Source organism: Hyla sarda, chromosome 1, assembly GCF_029499605.1.
Source record: "Hyla sarda isolate aHylSar1 chromosome 1, aHylSar1.hap1, whole genome shotgun sequence".
NCBI classification, from domain to species: Eukaryota; Metazoa; Chordata; class Amphibia; order Anura; family Hylidae; genus Hyla; species Hyla sarda.
Window position 1 is genome coordinate 236,210,279 of NC_079189.1, and position 24,780 is coordinate 236,235,058.

General features: G+C 42.3%; 1 protein-coding gene across 11 annotated transcripts in view; it reads left to right on the forward strand.

Moving 5' to 3' along the window:
- CSGALNACT1 (chondroitin sulfate N-acetylgalactosaminyltransferase 1) overlaps positions 1 to 24,780 on the forward strand; it is a 487,912-nt gene that overhangs the window by 15,756 nt on the left and 447,376 nt on the right. For 4 of the 11 annotated variants that reach the window (XM_056569147.1, XM_056569104.1, XM_056569123.1 and 1 more), the window contains exons 3-5: positions 1,400 to 1,491; positions 2,016 to 2,217; positions 18,256 to 18,342. The exons of 1 other annotated variant lie outside the window; for it this stretch is intronic. The gene's annotated coding sequence lies outside the window, so the exon portion shown is untranslated. Of the gene's footprint in view, positions 1 to 1,399; positions 1,492 to 1,841; positions 1,888 to 2,015; positions 2,218 to 18,255; positions 18,343 to 24,780 lie in introns of those variants that run through there. 6 more of the 11 variants (XM_056569152.1, XM_056569113.1, XM_056569157.1 and 3 more) reach the window with 4 other exon arrangements.

Sequence of the window (24,780 nt, forward strand, 5' to 3'; positions counted from 1 at the left end):
CAACAGAAAAACTAGCTTTGGAAAACTTAAAAAAAAAAAGAGATGACATCGTTATTAAAAAGAGTGATAAAGGAGGGAATATTGTTATTATGAAAAAAGATTATTATATCTATGAAGCTAATCGCCAACTAAGAGACACAAGATTTTACCATAAATTATCAGAAAGCCCTATTAAAAAAACATCTAATAGATTACAGTCCCTATTACGCACCTATGTGGAAAAAAATGTGCTTTCCAGAAAAATGGCGGATAAGTTATTCCCCCTCAATCCTAATATTGCCAACTGGTACTTTTTACCAAAAGTGCATAAAACTTTGGCGTCCCCACCCGGACGACCTATTGTCTCCGGTGTGGGGACTCTAACGGAGCCGATCTCAAAATTTGGCTCCTCCATCCACTTCTTTCAGAAATAACTTCCCTGGTGAAGGACACAAATGAGTTTTTGCAGACATTAGAGTACACCACCTGGCCCCCTAACTGCATTCTAGTCTCCCTTGATATAGAGAGTCTGTATACTAGTATACCACAAACAGAAGCAGCAGCAGTAATCAGGGAGTTTCTCAGTGTTTCAGATAAAAGTGTAGAATATATTGATTTTGTCTGCGATTCATTGGATTTCGTGCTCAGTTGCAACTCCTTCAAGTTTGGTGACCAGTGGTTCACTCAGACCGGGGGAGTTGCAATGGGCACCCCATTGGCGTGCATGCTAGCAAACATCTATGTAGCTATGTTTGAAAAAAGATTTGTATTTTCAGGCAATAACCCGTACATTAAATTTATCGCCTGTTATAGGCGATTTGTAGATGATGTGTTCATCATCTGGACTGGCACGGAGTCTGATTTTTCGGACTTCATGTCAGTCCTAAATTCTACAAACAATATGAACCTCAAATTCACCAGCAAAATCGGCCCACATGAACTTGAATTTTTGGACGTATTGATTTATTTTAAAGATGATGACCTAGTCATTAGGGGGTTCCGTAAATCGACCGCTTGTAATTCCTTGCTGCATTTTGAAAGTTACCATCCCGAACACGTAAAAAGAGCTGTACCATACGGACAGTTTTTAAGGCTGCGTAGGGTAAACAGTGGGGATGGTGACTTCCTTGTGCAGGCAGAGGAACTTAAAAATGGCCTGAGAATAAGAGGCTATCCAGAAGCAGTGCTAGAAAAAGCCCTGAGTAAAGCATTAAAACAGGACAGGTCCACTTTATTAAAAGGAAGAAGGAGAAAAAAACTAATGAAGGGGTATTCTGAGTTACATAAAAATGTACAGTTTGCCTTCTCATTCCGTTTCAGAATGAGAAAATCAAAAAAACTTTTTTGACAACTGGTTTTTGATTGTTAGCGACAGTGCTTTGTCCGAGTATGGAAAATTTAAACCTCTTGTCTCTTTTAGAAAAAGCAGGAATTTAAAGGACGAATTGGTAAGAAGTGCACTGGTTCGCCCCAAATCAACAGCCAATTGGTTATGCAGTTCTTTATCCCCAGGTAACTATAGGTGTAATGTATGCAACTGGTGCGATTACGTTTGCCAAGGTAGAAACATAATCATTGGTGGAAAACAGTTCCATTTCAAAAATGTGATGTGTTGTCGCACAAATTATGTAGTGTATGCTATTCTGTGTAAATGCAAACGTTTCTACATAGGTTGCACCATTCGCCCGGTTAACATACACTTTAGAGAACATGTATATTCTATTAAATCTGGAAAAGGCTGTCCACAACTCATTTCCCATGTTAAAGATGAACATCAAGGAGATGCTGCCTGCCTGACCTTTCTCTGTTTGGAAAAAGTTTTTGCCAGGGAGGGAACAGACAGACAGAAAATACTTTTGCAGCGAGAAGTCAGAATTATCCTTGAAACAAACGCACAAGGAAATCTAGGTCTGAAAGACCTTTGGATCTTAGTGTTTTTTTATAGAACCAGAGTCCATTGTCACTCCATATAAAGAATGTGTCATGTTGCATTGTCTGTACGTGTTGATTTTAATGTAATGTTTTAATCTCACTAGTAGACACACCCTCCACACCACACGTCACTCCAGGAAGAGTATTTACCTGTGTGACGGGGGAGTGAAGGTAGCCTGATGAAACGGCCAGAAGGGGCGTGAAACAATCATCACTACACCTGTGCTTCCACCTTGGCGTCCTGCGGATGCTGTACCACTCCAAGCATGCACCGTGAATAAAAGAAAACCACTGCACCTTGAAACCGTGAGTGCCTCCTCTTATTCTTCTTTTTCTATACTTACTCATACAATGATTACACATTCCAAGGATCATATATATACACGTGAGAGGGGAAATGCAAGACAAGTGTACAAACCCATTTAACCGCATTAACTCCCTCTTCCCCGCCTCCTAATACATCAGATCCAGTTCACGCAAGCACTGTTCAGTCAGGAAGAGGTGCGCCACATGGTAGGAGGAGTTAAAGACTTTTGCCAATATTCATTTTATCAGCAAAATTTTTTTTCTGCTGACCAACTGTCGTTGTTAGCCAAGGGCCTTACATTTTCACCTAATTGTGACCTTAATTTTTTTCAGACTCTTCTTGATTTAAACAAATTTGTTCGCAATATTACTGTGAAAAAACATTTTTTCAGTTGTGTTGAGACAGATAATTTGTCCCCCTCTGTTTATGATTGTAGTAGTGAGAATATAACTAATACGCTAAGCAATTCCGTGTCTAGTCTTGATATTAACAGTGATATGTTGAATTGTGGAGGCGACAAACTGTTTTTTTCAGGATTTATGTTTAATGATTTAAGGGCCTTATCAGACTTACAAGAATTATGTGATAAAAATGTGTCTGGTAATATACCCATATTTAATACTCCTAATTCTGAGTTTTACCTAGTTGCTTCGCGTACACCCTCGCTGGATATTTTTCAGGATGCAGTAGAACACGAGCTCACTGCTTTATCCAAGAATAAGAACACCTGTAGAGATAATCTTAGTTCTGGTCAAAGATGGGCTCTTGTGCAATTGGAAAGATGGGATGATATAATTATAAGACAAGTGGACAAGGGAGTGGCGTTGTTCTTCTCGACAATGGTCTGTATTGTAAGCTAAATGTACAGTTATTAACAGATTTGACCACATGCAGGCCACTGCCAGGGAATTCAATGCCCTCCTTTCAAAGAGAACTTGTTTATCTGGTGCAGTTTGGGACAAGGAATGGGGTATTTACACAGAGAGTGGCAGATAATTTAGTCATAGAACATCCTGTGGTGCCAATATTCCATTCCTTGCCCAAAGTACATAAAAATACTTTTCCACCTCAAATAAGACCTATAGTGGCTGGTATTTCATCATTGAATGAAAGATTGTCTGCATGGACCGACAGTATGTTACAACTGTACATTGCTCTCATGCCAGGTTTCATCAAGGACACCCAACAAGTTTTGGCAGCCTTTGATGGATTGACGTGGCAAGATCACTATGTTTGGATCACTGCTGACGTGACCGCATTATATTCGGTTATTCTGCATAATTTAGCCTTGGTTGCCTTACGTTGGTTTTTCCAGACTTTTTCCACATACTCCCTGATCTGCAGGAGTACCTGTTCTTAGTGGTAGAATATTTCTTGACCCACAATTTTTTAATGTTTAATGACCAATACTACCTGCAGATCACCAGAGCGTCGAAGGGGGCAAAATTTTCTCCCTCTCCCGCCAACATATATATGTGTTGGTGAGAGAGGGAGAATCTTTTCGCACCCCATAACCCCTATGCTCATTGCATCTCATGGCATGGCCGCTACATCGATTACATCCTATTTATTTTGGGGTCAGATGTAGCGGCCATACAGGGGTTTAATTACCATCTAAACAATAATTCCTTGGGTTTAGTATTCAACAGAGATTCAACAGAGATTTCTTTCCTTGATTTGAATTTATATGGTGACAATGAAACACATAGTATTGTAACTAGGACATATAGAAAAGAGATGGCTGTGAACTCTATTCTCCATGCGGGTTCTTGCCATCCTCCCCATGTTATTAAAAATATACCTGCAGGGGAGATGGCACGTGCCCGGAGAAATTGTTCCAGGTTGTCAGACTTTGAGATTGAAGCTGACAACATTGGAAATTGTCTATTGGATAGAGGCTACCCTGCTTGGAACATTACTAAAGCCCGATGTATGACCAAAGATAGGGATAGAACATCTATTGTTCATTATACCAAGACGGATCAAAGTGGGATCAAGGGAAAGAATGTAATGGCAGCAAATCGGGAAGTGGTCTTTTCTACTTCATATAGTAGACACTTTAAATCTACATGTAGCATTATCAATAGATATATGCCTATCATCGGGCCAGTCCAGTTTGGCTTGAACATAAAGGGTCCTTTAAATGTGGCCACAAAGTATGCACATGTTGCAAGGTCATGTCACCAGCTACACATTTCAAGTCTTGTACCAGTCACAAGTCTTTTCCAATTAAACAATATATAATTTGTAACACTAAGTATGTAGTCTATTTATTTACATGTGAATTGTGTCTGGTACAATATGTTGGATGCACAACCAATTCTTTAAAAACACGTATTAGGAAGCACCTCTCTCACGTCCCGCATTTTGGTAACAGAAATACATCTATGGTATCCAAACATATTGCGGAGTGACATGGTGGTGACTTCTCTATGATGAAATTACAAGGAATTGAGAGGGTCCTCAGAGGGGAGGTAACCATAGGCGAAAGCTTTATTTAATTAATAATTTTATATGTTAAAGTGTGGCTTTATGTTGTGACATACAGGCATTTATATTGTATATGTTGGTCTCTCTGTCTGAATTTTTGTGTCTTTTTATTTTTTCCTTATCTTAGTAGTGGATTTACATAAGCCCCTACTTACATTAGCCATAGAACGTCAAGCCGTTTTTTCGGTTTTGATGCCCATTTTTGATCATGTTAAGGGCTTTCTTTTTTCTCTGCTTTTCATAGACATGGAGACAGCATATAGTTCATTTGTTTTTACATTGAAGATGAGAACTTGACATAGCCGACATTTGGATGTCAACATATTACTGTGACGAATGTATGTTTGGACGTCCGAGTGTCATCTATGTTTTAAGTGATTTGAAACATATACATTTATGGTTTTAAGCCTTATGCATTAATAAAATTAGTTCATTTCTATTTTTAATATGTTGCCATATTTTTTCTATTGAATATTTTTTGTGTTTTATGATGCACTTTCATTGTAATTGGAACGTAAGGGGGTTAATGCGGTTGAATGGGTTTGGACACCTGTCCTGCATTTCCCCTCTCACGTCCATATATATGATCCTTGGAATGTCTAATCATTGTATGAGTTAGGCAAGCACCTGACCGAAACGCGTTACATCCTGCCATGTACCTGTGACCAGTCTAGCTGTTTGTGAATAAAGGTGACTATTGGATCTGTATTCGAGCTGGAGTTTTCTTGTCTTTCCAATTAAAATTTAACGTTAAGAATCTTGCACAATGAACACTGTAAACAAAAGAAAATACCAAATGCTAGCTTACTTTTTCTTTTAGTCACCTTGCATCCCAGAAAACTTGGAATATGCAGTTATCAAAAACTCCTACCTACCCTAAAATGTGCCATTAAAACCATTGACAAATAGACAATGCTCTGTAGCCAGAAACATACTTAGTGGGTAGTTTAAAAGTATGCTATGTGGCCCAGCCATTTCTAGTTAAACCACTGCCACAAAATAATATATTCCCTTACCTATGGCTGCCATAGAGTGTGCCAGATCCAGCAATAGTACCCATAAATAATGGCAGATACTGTTCCTAGCGACTCTACTTCCTGGCTACCTGGTGGAAGGAGGTCTCTACATACAGATTTCCTTATAGGCCATTTGGACAGGGAGAGGTTCTGTAATTAGGATTACTAAATTCTAACTTTTGGTGCTCCACACCCGATACACATGTTCCTTCAGCCCTATTCCTACCATGGCTCTCCTCCCCTATTACCTGAATTGATCTGGCTTGTAAGGATAGCTGTTTGGGTAATGGGTATTTATGAGTGAATTACTGTAAATGCATTTCCCTAAAATATATGTGAAATTTCAAATGACATAGAAAAATGCTTCTGAATTTTGAACATTATAGTTGTTGATTATTAATGTCATTTCACTCCGTTCTCTCCCAACACATCAGATCTTTTACCGAGTGTAAGTACTTGAGTGCTTGTTTAGGACAGCTATTTGATGTTTCTTTTATATGAAATCATCAATTTCCACCCCATTTAGCTGCTCAGGGAGCGAGTAACTTTTAAACAGCAGTTAATCTTCTGTGCTGTGCGATAGTTAGGAGTTCACAGATGATGGACTTAGATTCCTATTAAGTCACATAAATAATGAATCCATAATCACTTCTCTGTGTCTCCGACAAAGAATATTCATGCTTCAGAAAAATGAGCTGTGTTGGACACCTCCGATCATTAATGACAAGTGACTAATAATAAACTTGCCTTCAATCTTATATAGCTATGGGGGGAAAAACTTATTGATGTTAATTTTTTCTCCTCTTTTCAAGTCTTTTGTTGCCTGTGAATAAGCTGTGAAAATGTGTGGGTGAAAGCCTGTACAGTGTTCTGCAATAGCTCTGCAGTTGAAAGACATCAATTTAATGTGACGCAACCTTTTCCAGTAGCCCATTGTTTTTTTTGGCATGAGAGATGCTCTATAATTTAGCATGTGGTTCTACATTATCTTTGCTGGGAAACATCACTGTGGGACATTTAGAAATACAATGCCCATCTGGTTTTAAACCTAGCAGTTAAACATTTTGTGAATGATCCACATGAAGGTCAGTTTGTTGTTTTATAGGTACGGTGTCACACCTCTATAGTAAAGCCTCAGGCACACAACCACACTATAGCTACATGTATTTTTTGAGTTGTATGAAGCCATAAATCCACATCTATCGATGTGTATAGGATCTTTCTGTCAGGGGTCAAGTCCTGGAAAAAATAGTGTGGGAACTAACCCAAGATTTCTAATACACCCCCTCCCCCCAGTTTGCACATCCCCCCCCCCCCCCCAAAAAAAAAACCCTCCAAGCTAAAACTTGACATCCTGCACGGTTCCAGGCCTCTTATAGGCTGCAGGCATACAGCTGCCTACGGTTTATAAGAGTATAGTAACAGAGCAAGACTCATTGCTCATCACTCATTTTTTTTAATAACAGGTTAACCCTCTGTGTTATCCTACTAGGGGGCTGTTCACATCACCATTTAAATTTATGCTCAGAATATACAAAAAAGGGTTGCCAATACTGTGGTGTACTGGCAGTGGTCTGTTTCACTTTAACGTAGTCAACTAAGTTTTAGTCCATTCCCTGCATGTATATGTTTACTTTGCACCACTGTAAAGCACAGCAGACCCCACTTTTTTTTTTTATCACACTAAGTAAACATATACATGTAGAAAATGGACTAAACATAGACACTAGCCCTTGACTATGTTTAACCTGTGTAGAAGTAGAAAAAGAAAGACCCGGAAGAGGTGCCTAGTGCATTAGCCTATAAAAGAAGAAGGGGGAGAGGGAGATGGGCCCCACTGTTAAGTGGGGAGAGTCGGAGACCCTATAAAATGGCCGCTCACCTTGAGCATATGTCAAATACCCATATAACCTCATGCAGAGGTACAATGGAAGTGGATCCCGTGCAAGCCCAGAGGTTCCAGGAAGTATCTAATGGAAATCGTGTAGTGGCGCTCAATAGACAGTGAAGAAAATGACCTTTGGAATAGGCGCCCAGGTGTCCAAGGAAATCTCATAACAAAGTCAGGGTTGTGAAATAAAAGTAGCTTGTTCGTAAAAATAAAAAAAACAATAACGTGTTTCGGGGTGTAGCACCTATAGTGCCCCAAACAGTAATAATGCCCACCTGTAGAGATTACCAGCCCTCCTGTATAGCCCCTATATAGCAGTAGGCCCCGACCGAAGTTAGTTGCCATCACAGTCTGACTCCACAGTAGTGGCTGTTCTGCTCCTCATTGGCGGGCAGCGGAGGGCCCGATGTATTCTAGCAGACATGACTGTATCAGCACATCTACTCCCAGCAGCCATTGCACTGTTAAAGTGGTAGAGGGCGGCTTCATTCCTAATGTGGTGGTGGTGGCCCTGGGTGACTGTCACTCAAGAGTACATACTGTAACAAATGATCTTTCTGATAACAAACTGTAACAAACCCTTCATAGAATTAAGGACAAAATCTATGGCACAACCAAAAAAATATATAATTTGTGAGGGAAATTGAAAAGAAAATTGCAATTTTGCCACTTTTGGTGGGGGTTTGTTTATTTGGAGTGTACTTTTTGGTAAACATGATGTGCCATCTTTATTCTGTGGGTCAATATGATTAAAACGATACTCATGCTTACATGCTTTTACATTATTGTACTGCTTTTAAGAAATAAAAAAGGTAAAGCATAAAAAAAAGAAAAAAAATTAAAAATACATAAAAAAATGTATTCTGACCCCTATAACTTTTTTCATTTTCCCTATACGGGGCTGTATGAGGGCAAATTTTTTTTGCGCCATTACCTGTAGTGTTTATCAGTACCACATAAAAGACTTTTTGATCACGTTTATATTCAATTTATTCTGGGTTGTGATGTGGACATTGGCATTATTTTACATTTACTCCGTTCACTGTATGGGATCATAAACATTGTATTTAAATAGTTTTGATATTTTCACATGCAGTAATACAAAAAATGCAGGTTTTTTTATTACTTTTTATTAAAAAAATAGAAAAAGGGAATTATTTAAATCTTTATTAGGGGAGGGGCTTATGTGTGTTTAACCTTTTAAGGACCCAGGGCGTAAACTTAGGCCGGTGACCCCGCATCATATCGCGGCGGGCCCGGCATCATAGTGAAGCCAGGACCCGCCGCTAATAGCGCGTGGCACTGTTTGCGGTGCCGCACGCTATTAACCCTTTAGCCGCGTGCTCAAAGCTGAGCCGCGCGGCTAAAAACGAAAGTAAAAGTGCCCGGCTAGCTCAGGGAGCTGTTCGGGATCGCCGCGGCATCCCGAACAGCTGTAGCACAGGAGGAAGGTCTCTTACCTTCCTTCCTGCAGTCCGATCGCCGAATGAATGCTTCAAGCCTGAGATCCAGGCTTGAGCATTCAATCGCCGAAAACACTGTTTGATCCATTCCTATGGGGATGCATCAATCAGTGTTAAAGATCAGTTAATGCAATGTTATAGCCCCTTATGGGAGCTATAATATTGCATAAGAAAAGTATTAAAAAATCATTAACCCTTTCAATTATCCCTTCCCCTAATAAAAGTTGGAATCACCCGGCATTTCCAAGAATAAAAAAAAAAACAGTGTAAATAAAAATAAACATATGTGGTATCGCCGCGTGTGGAAATGTCCGAATTATAAAAATATACCGCTTTTTAAACCGCATGTTCAATGGCGTACGTGCAAAAAAATTCAAAAGTCCAAAATAGCGCATTTTTGATCACTTTTTATACCACAAAAAAGTGAATAAAAAGTGATCAAAAAGTCTGATCAGAACAAAAATGGAACCACTAAAAACTTCAGATCACGGCGCAAAAAATGAGCCCTCATAGCACCTTGAAAACAGAAAAATAAAGTTATATGGCTCAGAAAATGACAATTTTTTACGTATAAATTTTCCTGCATGTATTCATGATTTTTTTCTGAAGTGATACAAAATCAAACCTATACAAGTAGGGTATCATTTTAACCGTATGGACCTACAGAATAAAGATAAGGTGTCATTTTTGCCGAAAAATCTACTGCGTAAAAACGGAAGCCCCCAAAACTTATAAAATAGTGTTTTTTCATCAATTTTGTCGCACATTGATTTTTTTTCCCGTTTCACCATAGATTTTTGGGTAAAATGACTAATGTCATTACAAAGTAGAATTAGTGATGCAAAAAATAAGCCATCATATAGAATTTTAGATGAAAATTTTAAAGAGTTATGATTTTTTAAAGTTAAAGGACATGTCCGGTGCTCACTTTTCTTATTGTATCCGTTCCGGGTTGCAAAGAAAAAGAAAATAAGCTTTCTCTTGCCTGCCTAGGCTCCCCCGGTGCTCCGGTACAGGCGTTCGGTCCCTGGGCTGTACTCTTCTTACTTCCTGTTAGCCCGGCACGTCACACAGCCTATCACTGGCCGAGGCGGGACATCGCTGCGGCCGGTGATAGGTTGAAGCTCTGTGTGACGTGCCGGGCTAACAGGAAGTAAGAAGAAAACAGCCCGGGGACCAAACACCGGTACTGAAGCACCGGGGGGGGGGGGGGGGGGGGGGGGTGCCTAGGCAGGTGAGAGAAAATTTGCTTTCTTTTATTTTTCAGCCCGGAACGGATAAAATAAGAAAAGTGAGCACCGGACATCTCCTTTAAGGAGGAAAAATTGAAAATGAAAAAACGGAAAAAGCCCGGGTCCTTAAAGGGTCCCTTTTTTAGGTCCCCCATAGGGAACTTTTACAAGCAATCTTCAGATACAGTCATGGCCGTAAATGTTGGCACCCCTGAAATTTTTCAAGAAAATTAAGTATTTCTCACAGAAAAGGATTGCAGTAACACGTTTTGCTATACACATGTTTATTCCCTTTGTGTGTATTGGAACTAAACCAAAAAAGGGAGGAAAAAAAGCAAATTGGACATAATGTCACACAAAATGATTGGCCCCCTTAACTTAATATTTGGTTGCAAATAACTGAAATCAGTCATTTCCTATAACCATCAATAAGCTTCTTTCTTATTGGAAGTGAAAGAAATGGAAGCACAGAAAATGCGGGGGTTCTGTCTTCCAAGCGCTACTGTGGTCGTGAAATTACGCCAAGGTGCCAATAGATACACAGGATTCTTTTTATTGATACATAAAAAGTAGGAACTGGACAACGTGTTTCGGCGTGTTCTCACGCCTTCCTCAGGTCCACAACAATAATTTTAGAGTATCCTGTTCTCGAGTTCCTGTGTGTCTTCTCCTCTATTGACCATAAGAACCAACCTACTACGCCAGAGAGCGCCCCGCATTTTCCCCCCTTTTTCCCCCTCCTTTTATTATTGGAAGGCCACTTTAAAACTCTCCAGCGCTTTGTTGCCATCCATTTCTGGGGGCTTTTTGACGTATGTTTGGGGTCATTGTCCTGCTGGAAGACCCAAGATCTCGGACGCAAACCCAGCTTTCTGACACTGGGCTGTACAGTGCGACCCAAAATCCGTTGGTAATCCTCAGATTTCATGATGCCTTGCACACATTCAAGGCACCCAGTGCCAGAGGCCAGTGCTGGAGCCGGCCAAGGACGTAAATATACGTCCTTGGTCGTTAAGGGGTTAAATACCAGGGCACCAAGATGTATATTTACCTCCAATGGGGGAAATTTATTAAAATCTGTGCAGAGGATAAGTTGCTGAGTTGCCCAAAGCAACCGATCAAATTGCTTCTTTTTTTTTTTTTTTATGAAAAAAGCAATGTGATTGGTTGCTATTTGCAACTGCTTCACTTTTCCTCTGCACAGGTCTTTATATATCTCCCCCAATGTTCTTAAGGGGTTATCATTCTGATAATACACTGTAACAAAAACCTCCGCATGTTCCTATAATCATGATAACACCTCCTCTTGTAATCTTCTTTCTACTGGGGTGACACACTGTAACAAACCTCCTCTTCATGTAATCTCCTTACTACTGTGGTCACACACTGTAACAAACCTCCTACTCATGTAATCTCCTTACTACTGGGGTGACACACTGTAACAAACCTCCTCCTCATGTAATCTCCTTACTTCTGGGGTGACACACTGTAACAAACCTCCTCCTCATGTAATCTCCTTACTACTGGGGTAACACACTGTAACAAACCTCCTCCTCATGTAATCTCCTTACTACTGGGATGACACACTGTAACAAACCTCCTTATGGAATTTCCTTACCACTGTGGTGACACACTGTAACAAATCTCCTTCCATGTAATCACCTTACTGGAGTGACATGTGACCTCTCCTCCAGCTCAGCCCGCCTCCTCCACAGCATCACACATGTCCTTAACCCCTTCCCGCTATATGACGCATGCATACGTTATGAGCGGGCTCCCGCGATAGAACGCGGGGTCACGTGCTGACCCCGCGTCATATAGCGTCGGTCCCGGCGGCTATCAATGGCCGGGGACTGTGGCTAATACCGGACATCACCAATCGCGGTGATGCCTGGTATTAACCCTTCAGACTTGGCAATCAAAGTTGATCATCGCGTCTAAAGTGAAAGTAAACTGTGCAGGTTAACTCAGTGGAGCTGTTCGGGACCGCCACGATTAAATTGCGGTGTCCCGAACAGCTTGCTGAACAGCTGCAGGATCCCTACCTGCCTCCTCGCTGTCCGAATGTCCGAATGTCCGCTGTCCGAATGTCCGCTGTCCGAATGACTGCTCCGTGCCTGAGATCCAGGCAGGAGCAGTCGAGCGGCGATAACACTGATCAATGCCCGGCTATTGCCGGGCAGTGATCAGTGTAGAAGATCAGTGTGTGCAGTGTTATAGGTCCCTATGGGAGCTATAACACTGCAAAAAAAAAATGTGAAAAAAAAGTGTTAATAAAGATCATTTAACCCCTTCCATAATAAAAGTCAGAATCACCCCCCTTTTCTTAATAAAAAAAACAGTGCAAATAAAAATAAACATATATAAGGTATCGCCGCGTGCATAAATGTCCGAACTATGCAAATATAATAGTAATTAAACCGCACGGTCTATGGCGTACATGTAAAAAAATTCAAAAGTCCAAAATAGCGTATTTTTGGTCACTTTTTATACCATAAAAAAAAGTGAATAAAAAGCAATCAAAAAGTCCGATCAAAACAAAAATCATACCAATAAAAACGTCAGATCACGGCACAAAAAATGAGCTCTCATACTTCTCCACATGTGGAAAAATAAAAAAGTTATACGGGTCAGAAGAGGACATTTTTAAACGTATATGTTATGATTCGGCTAGCTGGATGTGGATCCTCTGTGTCAGCGAGGGATTGGCGTGGACCATGTCGGTGGACCGGTTCTAGGGTTGCTACTGGTTTTCACCAGAGCCCGCCGCAAAGCGGGATGGTCTTGCTGCGGCGGTAGCAACCAGGTCGTATCCACTGGCAACAGCTCAACCTCGCTGACTGCTGAGAAGGCGTAGAACAGAAGGACTAGGCAGAAGCAAGGTCAGACGTAGCAGAAGGTCGGGGCAGGCGGCAAGGTTCGTAGTCAATAGTAATAGCAGGAGGTCAGGAACACAGTAATGGTAAACACAGTAGAAGCTTTCTCTAGGCACTAAGGCAACAAGATCCGGCAAGGAAGTGCAGGGGAAGTGAGGTTATATGGACAGGGAGCAGGTGGGAGCTAATTAGGCTGATTGGGCCAGGCACCAATCATTGGTGCACTGGCCCTTTAAATCTCAGAGAGCTGGCGCGCGCGCGCCCTAGAGAGCGGAGCCGCGCGCGCCAGAACATGATAGCCGGGGACCGGGACGGGTAAGTGGCTTGGGATGCGATTCGCGAGCGGGCGCGTCCCGCTATGCGAATCGCATCCCCATCATGAATGTCAGTGCAGCGCTCCCGGTCAGCGGGCCCGACCGGGGCGCTGCATAGAGGAGAACGCCGCGAGCGCTCCGGGGAGGAGCAGGGACCCAGAGCGCTCGGCGTAACAGTACCCCCCCCTTAGGTCTCCCCCTCTTTTTGTCTCCTTGTCCCTTCAAAAGAGACGAGAAAATAGGGGGTGCCTCTTGAGTCTCCTTCTGGAAAAAGAAGTCCTGGGTAGCTGCATCAGCGGCAGGCAGTTCAGAAGGAATGGGGAGGGGGGGCAGAGGGAGAAGCATGTCACAGGGCAGAGTGTCACCAGGACGGGGGCTATGAGGAGGCACGGCACAGTCCTGATAGGCCTTGGGAAGACCAGGCACAGGAGGAAACACAGAGGCCCGACAGACGGGGCTGGGAGCAGACGTGAGGCATTCCTTGCGGCAAGCAGGACCCCAATTCTTGATCTCCCCGGTGGTCCAGTCAAGGGTGGGAGAATGATGCTGGAGCCATGGCAGACCGAGGAGGACTTCAGAGGTGCAGTTAGGCAGGACCAAAAATTCAATTTTCTCGTGATGCAGTCCAATGTTCATAAGCAGGGGCTCTGTGCGGTAACGCACAGTGCAGTGCAACTTCACTCCGTTGATCGAAGAAATGTAGAGCGGCTTGACGAGACGGGTCACCGGGATGCAGTACCTATCAAGCAAAGAGGCCAGAATAAAATTTCCAGAAGAACCAGAGTCCAAGACGGCCACGGCTGAGAAGGAGGAGTTGGCAGAAGGAGAAATCCGCACGGGCACAGTGAGACATGGAGAAGCAGACTTCGTACCAAGAGACGCCACACCCACGTGAGCTGGGTGCGTGCGTGCTTTTTCCAGACGTGGAGAACGAATAGGGCAATCCACCAAGAAATGTTCGGTACTAGCGCAGTACAGACATAGATTTTTATCCCTACGGCGAGATCTCTCTTTAAGAGTCAGGCGAGACCGATCCACTTGCATAGCCTCCTTGGCGGGAGGCACAGGGGTAGATTGCAAAGGATAGCGTGAGAGAGGTGCCCAGGGATTAAGGTCTTTTTCCTGGCGGAGTTCTTGGTGTCTTTCAGAAAAACGCATGTCAATGCGGGTGGCCAAATGGATAAGTTCATGCAGGTTGTCAGGAATTTCTCGTGCGGCCAGCACATCTTTGATGTTACTGGATAGGCCTTTTTTAAAGGTCGCGCAGAGAGCCTCGTTGTTCCAGGATAATTCAGAGGCGAGGGTACGAAATTGGATGGCGTTTTCGCCTACAGAAGAACTACCCTGAACCAGGTTTAACAAGGCAGTTTCGGCAGAAGAAGCTCGGGCTGGTTCCTCGAAGACACTGCAAACCTCAGAGAAGAAGGACTGTACAGTGGCGGTGACAGGATCATCGCAGTCTCAGAGCGGTGTGGCCCATGACAAAGCCTTCCCAGACAGGAGACTAATCATGAAAGCCACCTTCGACCGTTCTGTAGGAAATTGGTCCGACAACAACTCCAAATGTAGGGAACATTGTGACAGGAAACCACGGCAGAGTCTAGAGTCCCCATCAAATTTGTCCGGCAGGGACAAGCGGAGGTTAGGAGTGGTCACTCGCTGCGGAGGAGGTGCAGGAGCTGGCAGAGGAGATGATAGCTGCTGTTGCAGCTGCTGTAGCTGCGACTGAAGTTGCTGTAACATGGTGGTCATGTGCGACAGCTGGTGAGCTTGTTGGGCGATCTGTCGGGTTTGCTGGGCGACCACCGTGGATATGTCAGCGATACTTGGCAGCGGCACGTCAGCGGGATCCATGGCCGGATCTACTGTTATGATTCGGCTAGCTGGATGTGGATCCTCTGTGTCAGCGAGGGATTGGCGTGGACCGTGTCGGTGGACCGGTTCTAGGGTTGCTACTGGTTTTCACCAGAGCCCGCCGCAAAGCGGGATGGTCTTGCTGTGGCGGTAGCAACCAGGTCGTATCCACCGGCAACGGCTCAACCTCGCTGACTGCTGAGAAGGCGTAGGACAGAAGGACTAGGCAGAAGCAAGGTCAGACGTAGCAGAAGGTCGGGGCAGGCGGCAAGGTTCGTAGTCAATAGTAATAGCAGGAGGTCAGGAACACAGTAATGGTAAACACAGTAGAAGCTTTCTCTAGACACTAAGGCAACAAGATGCGGCAAGGAAGTGCAGGGGAAGTGAGGTTATATGGACAGGGAGCAGGTGGGAGCTAATTAGGCTGATTGGGCCAGGCACCAATCATTGGTGCACTGGCCCTTTAAATATCAGAGAGCTGGCGCGCGCGCGCGCCCTAGAGAGCGGAGCCGCGCGCGCCAGAACATGATAGCCGGGGACCGGGATGGGTAAGTGGCTTGGGATGCGATTCGCGAGCGGGCGCGTCCCGCTATGCGAATGGCATCCCCATCATGAATGTCAGTGCAGCGCTCCCGGTCGGCGGGCCCGACTGGGGCGCTGCATAGAGGAGAACGCCGCGAGCGCTCCGGAGAGGAGCAGGGACCTGCATGTAGTTATGATTTTTTCCAGAAGTACTACAAAATCAAACCTACATAAGTAGGGTATCATTTTAACCATAAGGACCTACAGAATAAAGATAAGGTGGAATTTTTACCAGAAAATGCACTGCGTAGAAACGGAAGCCCCTAAAAGTTACAAAATGGCATTTTTTCTTCAGTTTTGCCGCACAATTATTTTTTTTCCCATTTCACCGTGGATTTTTGGGTAAAATAACTAATGTCACAGCAAAGTAGAATTGGTGACGCAAAAAATGAGCCATAATATAGATTTTTAGGCGCAAAATTGAAAGCGTTATGATTTTTAGAAGTTTATGAGGAAAAAATTTAAATGCAAAACTGGAAAATACCCTGCGTCATTAAGGGGTTAAAGGGTTACCTGTGGAAAACTTTTTTTTTTTTAATCAACTGGTGCCAGAAAGTTAAACTGAATTGTAAATTACTTCTATTAAAAAAAAAACCTTAATCCTTCTAGTACGTATTAGCTGCTGAATACTACAGAGGAAATTATTTTATTTTTGAAACACAGAGCTCTCTGCTGACATCATGACCACAGTGCTCTCTGCTGACGTTTCTGTCTGTTTTAAGAACTGTCCAGAGTAGAAGAAAACCCCCAATAGCAAACATATGCTACTCTGGACAGTTCCTATAATGGACAGAGATGTCAGCAGGGAGCACTGTTGTCATGATGTCAGCAGAGAGCTCTGTGTTCCAAAAAGAAAACCATTTCCTCTGTAGTATTCAGCAGCTAATAAGTAATTTACAAATCTGTTTAACTTTCTGGCACCAGTTGATTAAAAAAAAAAAGTTTTCCACCGGAGTACCCCTTTAAGCCATGATCTCTCTTCTCCTCCACAGCTAAGCTCCCATCCCCCCCCCCCCCCCCCCCCCCCGCAGAGGGAGTGTAAAAACAGAGGTCGGTCCTGCAGGACTAATGTAACAGGGACAGTGTTCCTCCTCTGGAAAAAGCAAAGGAATGCCATTCCTATGCGTTCCTGCAGGACTGGAGCCCTGCTTCTGTACTTTAGTATAGCTTTGATTATAGACACAATAAGATCAGATCTAATACGACAAAGCTATTCTCCCCTAAAAACATTGCAATGTGGTGACATATATATAGGCCTAACAGAGGCACAGTACATGACCAATCAGTACAAAAACTATTTCTAGATTTTTCAGTCATAACATGCATTCATTGAGTTCTACAACATGAAGAGGGTTAACAATTGTATACTGCTTTGCAATTTCATGTACAGAATCTAGTCACATGTTGGACTCCTTCCTTTGTAGGGCTAAGTTTTATTTTTTTTTAACCCATAAATGACGCAGTGGTTGGTGAAGCCAAAAACAATTATTTGTGGGGCAACCCCCCCCCCCCCCAAAAAAAAAATGCTATTATGCAACTGTTAGGGGGTATAGTTTCTACAAAGTGCATACATGTTTATTTTTATTTACATTATTTTATTTGAAAAATGGGAAAAAGGAGGTGATTTAAACTTTTATTGGAGGGGATTAATTCACATTTATTACTTTCATCAGATGGCACAGAGGCAGGTAGGGACCCTCAGGCCATCAAGTAACCACCCACAAACAGTAACATACTTTAGGTCGCCTTTGATTGAGGGATCCAAAGGGTTAATAGCCTAGCAGTGGCGATCGCTGCTGCAGGCTAGTAGCTGTGGCCCCTGGCTGATGATTCGAGTGAGGGGCCACGCTGTACTGATTGGGATCAGGTCACAAACCTGCTCCGATGCCAGTCACCTTTTCCCACCCTTACCCATACATCCTATAGCTTGAATGGGTTGAAGCATGTATGTATGTATGGTTGCAGTCACTTATGCAGGTGCCAAGTTACTTCATTAACTTGCATGATTTGCCATGCTGCATGGTAAATCATGCCAGTAAATGAAGTCACATTGTGGCACGTGAAAATCTGGAAATAGTGGACTACCCTAGGAGTCCTGGGGAAAAGTCATAGAACTGTAAGTACCAATGACAAAGCAATTTGTCAGCACCACGTTGTTTTTTTCCCCCTACAGAGCCATTTGAGGCCTTGTTTTATGCGTGACCATTGTATTACTTTGTAATGACCTCAGAGGAGAATGATGTAATCGTAACGATGTGTATATCATGTGAATATCTTTTTCATGTCTTTATGCAATTTTTTATCTCAACTTTATTTCAGCCTTAGTTTAGTGAAGAGGAGGATGAAAAATATCTACCAACTTCTCAAAGGACAGATGAGGGGCATTCAGAACCCATGTCCCAAGAGGTACCGGTACTTTATTTTCTAAAATAAATATTGGTTTGAGGTGAACATTAAAAATATATATTTCTTTCACTGTAGCAACCAGCTATAGAGAAATGCTGGTCACGGTTGTGGTGTGTGCATTGTAACATTTTTTATTAACCTTTACAGTGGGGATCAAAAGTTTGGGCACCCCAGGTAAAAATTTGTATTAATGTACATAAAGAACCCAAGGAAAGATGGAAAAATCTCCAAAAGGCATCAAATTACAAATTAGACATATGTCAACAAAAGTTAGATTTTATTTCCATCATTTACACTTTCAAAATAACAGAAAACAAAAAAATGGCATCTGTAAAAGTTTGGGCACCCTGCAGAATTTATAGCATGCACTGCCCCCTTTGCAAAGCTGAGCCCTGCCAGTGTCATGGATTGTTCTCAATCTTCATCTGGGAAGACCAGGTGATGTCAATCTCAAAGATTTTAAATGCCCAGACTCATCTGACCTTGACCCAACAATCAGCACCATGGGTTCTTCTAATTAGTCTAGAAATCTGAAACAGAAAATAGTTGACGCTCACAAATCTGGAGAAGGCTATAAGAAGATAGCAAAACGTTTTCAGATGTCAATATCCTCTGTTCAGAATGTAATTAAGAAATGGCAGTCATCAGGAACAGTGGAAGTTAAAGCAAGATCTGGAAGACCAAGAAAATATCAGACAGAACAGCTCGCAGGATTGTGAGAAAAACAATAAAAAAAACACGTTTGACTGCACAATCCCTCCAGAAAGATCTGGCAGACACTGGAGTTGTGGTACACTATTCCACTATAAAGAGATACTTGTACAAATATGGTCTTCATGGAAGAGTCATGAGAAGAAAACCTCTTCTACGTCCTCACCACAAAAATCAACGTTTGAACTTTGCAAATGAGCATATAGACAAGCCTGATGCATTTTGGAAACAAGTTCTGTGGACCGATGAGGTTAAAATTGAACTTTTTGGCCGGAATAAGCAAAGGTATGTTTGGAGAAGAAGGGGAACAGAATTTAATGAAAAGAACCTCTGTCCAACTGTTAAGCATGGGGGTGGATCAATCATGCTTTGGGGTTGTATTGCAGCCAGTGGCACAGGGAATATCTCACGAGTAGAAGGAAAAATGGATTCAATGAAATTTCAGCAAATTTTGGATGCTAACTTGATGCCTCAAACAAGAATTGAAAGACTCTTGGCTGGCTGCAAAAAGCATTTACAAGCTGTGATACTTGCCAAAGGGGGCAGTACAAGATATTAACTCTGCAGGGTGCCCAAACTTTTGCAGACACCATTTTTTTTTGTTTTCTGTTATTTTGAAAGTGTAAATGATGGAAATAAATTCTAACTTTTGTTGACATATTATAAGAATGTCTAATCTGTAATTTGAAGCCTTTTGGAGATTTTTCCATCTTTCCTTGGCTTCTTTATACACATTGATACAAATTTTTACATGGGGTGCCCAAACTTTTGATCCCCACTGTAAATGTTGTTGCGCACATGTATTTCTAAACAATAAATTCTCATTTCCGGGTTCCAAGTGCCAGTAACAAGGAGTAGGAGGAGGATGATGGTGTCCAATTGGTTATAAATAATGGCCTCCACATTGAACTAGTGGATGAAAGGACACCACTGTGGGACCAATCACATGCATTTTAACATTTTAACCCAGAGTCTATGGGAGGACATCTTTGGCCAGATGGTTAACAGTTGGAAAGACATCTTCCAAAAGAAATCAATCTGTAATATATATTTTTCATTCTTTTTTTTCCTTTTTTTTTTCTATTCGTGTATCCATGCCAACACAATACAGATACGGTCCGGCCTGCAATTTTTCAAGAGATCTTTAAGCTGCGGCAGTAAATATCTATTTGGGTTTATTTTGCATGTATAAAAATATGCAGGGCTAAACAACTTTATTCAAATTGTGTAACTTGCCTACTTTGGTTGTTTTCAGCTTCTCTACAACCAGGGCCGGTTTTAGGCTTAGTGTGGCCCTGGGCAAAATTAAAAGTGGGGCCCCAAAAGGGGGGTGGGGCAGCAGGGCTGGTGCAAGAATTTTTGCAGCACTAGGCAAAACCTTATTTTGCCGCCCCCCAGCATCTGCAAACATGTGTTCTAACATTTGTAAACAATACCCCCATACCATGATTGAATAACAATGCTATACCAGAACAGAACAATACCAATATACCGTGACTGAATAACAACACCATACCAGAAAAGAACACCACCACCATACCATGACTAAATAACGCCAAAGCAGAACAGAACAATACCACCAAATCGTGACTAAATAACAACACCAAAGCAGAACAGAACAATACCACCATACCGTGACTGAATAACAACACCATACCAGAACAGAACAATACTGAATAACAACACCATACCAGAACAGAACATTACCGCCATACCAGAACAGAACAATACTGCCATACCGTGACTGAATAACAACGCCATACCAGAACAGAACAATACTGAATAACAACACCATACCAGAACAGAACATTACCGCCATACCAGAACAGAACAATACTGCCATACCGTGACTGAATAACAATATACCAGAACAGAACAATACTGAATAACAACACCATACCAGAACAGAACATTACCGCCATACCAGAACAGAACAATACTGCCATACCGTGACTAAATAACAATATAACAGAACAGAGCAATACCCCCCACACCGTGACTGAATAAAAATGCCATATCAGAACAGAATACCGCCATACCGTGACTGAATAAAAATGCTATACCAGAACACTGCAAAAACACATACCGTGACTGAATAACACTGCAATAACACACATCTATACACAAAAATAGATATCTATCTCTTATCCCCCTCCCTTGCAGGGTATATTTCTAACACATGCCTAATCTATAATTGTATATATATATATATATATATATATATATATATATATATATATATGGGCCTTGCAACAGCTGGAGGGACCCTGGGAGATCACATTGTGCAGCGTTGACAGCGCTTGTGACAGTGTGAGCAGTGAGAGGGGCGTCATATTGGCCTATGTAGAGAGTAGAGGTGAGTATTATCCCTTGACAACATGCATTCCACTGGTAGCCACATACAATCCCACCCTTGAGGAAATACGCAAAATCATTAAGGACCTGCAGCCAATACTAGCAGAAGATGAGGTGTTAAAGCAAATCTTTCCTGAACCCATCTTGGCCTTCAGACAACCACCCAACTTAAAACAAAAGCTGGTCAATAGGAAACTACCCACAGAAACATCAGATACGACAATGGGACCAAACCCTGCGCCAAACCGCGCTGTAAACTCTGTCAACACACCTGCACAAATTCTGAGGCCTCCCACAGCAACAAGACATACAACATCAAGGGACAATACTCCTGCACCACAGAGAATGTAGTCTACATGATACAATGCACCAAGTGTGACCTGGGATGTTACATTGGTGAGACCAGTCAGCCACTTAATAAAAGGATGAACCTCCACAGATCGTCCATCAACAACCATAAAGAAAAGGACTATTGCACCCCAGTTGGACACCATTTCACCCAAACAGGTCACTCCCTACAGGACCTCAAAATCAAGATCCTGAAAGGAAACTTCAAGAACACCCAGGAAAGAAAGACATTTGAAGCCAAAATGATAGTTTTTTATGACTCCAAGAACAGAGGACTTAATGTGGCTTTAAGCTTCTTATCCCATTATCAAAATTTCCTATAACCTTCCCTGCTCTAACACCATTACACCCCTGCTCCCCCTCCCCTGTCTAAGTCTTATCTTCAGTCTATGGTTCTGTAGTAAAATTGTCCTTTCTCCTCTGTCCAGCGTAATCACCATTCTCACCTCTGCTCTCCAGCCCCCCCCCCCCCCTCTCCCTTATCTGTATCTATCGTCCTATAGCTATACAATTTATGGCCCAACTTAATGTCCATTCTCCACATATGTTGTTTTAACCCCTGCATATTTTGTGAGATAGAACGTGTGTTTTCTCCTTGTGAGCTCAGAAATGCTCATGACTTGATAAAGGGAGGAATCCAGAAAGCTTGTCTCCACAAAATCTTGTTAGTCAAATAAAAAAGGTATTACAAGATACTGCAACTACCGATGATTTTGCTTTTTATATATATATATATATATATATATATATATATATATATATATATACACAAACACACACATATACTTATGCTCTACACACACTTTAAATGCATGTAAGGACAGTTACACATGTGCACACGCTATAGATCAGTGTTTCCCTACCAGGGAGCCTCCAGCTGTTGCAAAACTACTACTCCCAGCATGCCCGGACAGCCTCTGGCTGTCTGGGAATGCTGGGAGTGGTAGTTAAGCAACAGCTGGAGTCACCCTGGTTGGGAAACACTGCACTAGATCTAAATATACTTACTTTTAGTTAGAGCCTGCTGGGGCAGAGAATACTCCAGCATCTAGGTTTTGATGGCGGGTTCAGTGCTTCCTGGATCCTACAGGCTCCCTCATGCATCGGCAGACAGGCCATACACTTGCGATCTACCAGCTCACTTCACACATTCCCGGAGTTGCAAAACACTGTAGCCGCCTGCAGGGGGCCCCCTGGGTGATGGAGGCCCTGGGCAATTGCCCGGTTTGCCCCCCCTTAACGCCGGCTCTGTCTACAACCTCAAGCACTTTTTTTTTTTTTTAAGGCTGGTGGTGAAAGAAGACAGGATGATAACATTTAAATTTTTTCTTTTCTGTATTATTTTTTAATTTTTTAAGGACAATCTTCAGTCTTGCCGATCTAGTGAGAACCATGTTTCAGTATGTGTGTTTCATACTTGTGGTCAAGCTCAAGAATTTCCCCTATCACGAACTTCTTCAGTCATAGCAGCTCAGCCAGGCATTACTTCCACCTGTTGCGAACAGGGAAAACTGGTAGAAAACATGGCTCGAAGTTGTCAAGATCTTGTCATGGTGTTGAAAGACACACTGATAAGAATGGAACAACTGATGACTGGGTACAGGGAGGAGAATGCAGGTCTGCTTGCACGACTAGAGGGAGGGGAGTCAACAGCAGATCCCCCTATACTCAATTTTTGTTGTGACGGCGTGGACCCAATAGTGTTGTCTCTGTTCCTGTCTTCTTCTAGCCATCTTTTTCTCTGGATCTTCAGAAGCAGGACATAAAAATAATGTCAACAGGTCAACAGGAAACATTGTGAATAAGCTCAAGAGACACAGTCTGACAGCAAAGAGACACAAGCTGTACTTTCCTTTTCAATTCTTCATCGCAGACTGAGGATCCCTGTTTAGAGCTGCCTTTTATAGCTTCATAAATCTAGAAGAGGAGGAGTTAAACATTTAAACGTAAATAGTTAAAAAAAAAAAGTTTAAAGAACGGACATAAACATGTATGTATAAATTGATGTAAAGGAAAATTCGAATCAATAATTTCAAATAACGGACCTGTATAATATGTTAACATCGATTTTATTTCTGTGAAGAATTATAACCATAATTGTCACATAACAGACCTATCATAACGGATTTTCCTAAAGCTGATGTGTACATAGCCTAAGAAATGCCCACTTACCTTTGTTATATAGGGGGAGATTTATCAAAAACTGTGTAGAGGAAGAGTGGTGCAGTTGCCCATAGGAACCAATCAGATCGCTTCTTTCATTTTTAAAAAGGCCTGTAAAAAAATTAAAGAAGCAATCTGATTTGTTGCTATCGGCAATTGCACCACTCTTCCTCTGCACAAGCACTCGGGCATCATCACCACTCCCATAGAAATGAATGGTGCGTGTGCCGCCTACCAGTAGATGACATGCGCTCCTCACTGAGAGAATTGGGGTTCAGTTCGGGTGATCGCCAGGGTACCCAAGCTAATTTTTGGCTGGAGTTCTCCTTTAATATAAGTGATGACATTTTTTTTTAAAGCTGTTCACCATCACTATAACTATATATTGGGTTTAGTATCCTGTGGATAGGGGATACTGTAAGTTAATTTTGGCTGGAGTTCACCTTTAATCCTTGGTGTAGTTGCAGATTTATGGCAGGTAAATCTTCTCTTTCTATTGAGCAGCTGTGCGCAATGGAGCTGAGGACCTGGCTCACTGAGCTCCCCTGCCTCCTCCATATTCCCTGTCTGGCCTTAGAATTAAGCATGCCAAATACATTTTACAATTACAGTATTAAAATTAGTGATCGGATCATTAGATTTACCTCTCCTGATTGCTGGCGTGGATGCAAAGGATAGTGCTGGCAATGTGGCAGGTATCCAAACTTGTGAAAAGGAATCCAGCAATCACACGTCCTTGTGGTAAAACTTTAAAACACTTTATTTTTTCTAAACAAGTCATTAAAATTTACTGCCTCTGAACTACTCATGATTCTTGCATGAGTTCCTTATTATAACACTTGGTGAAAATGCATCTAGCTC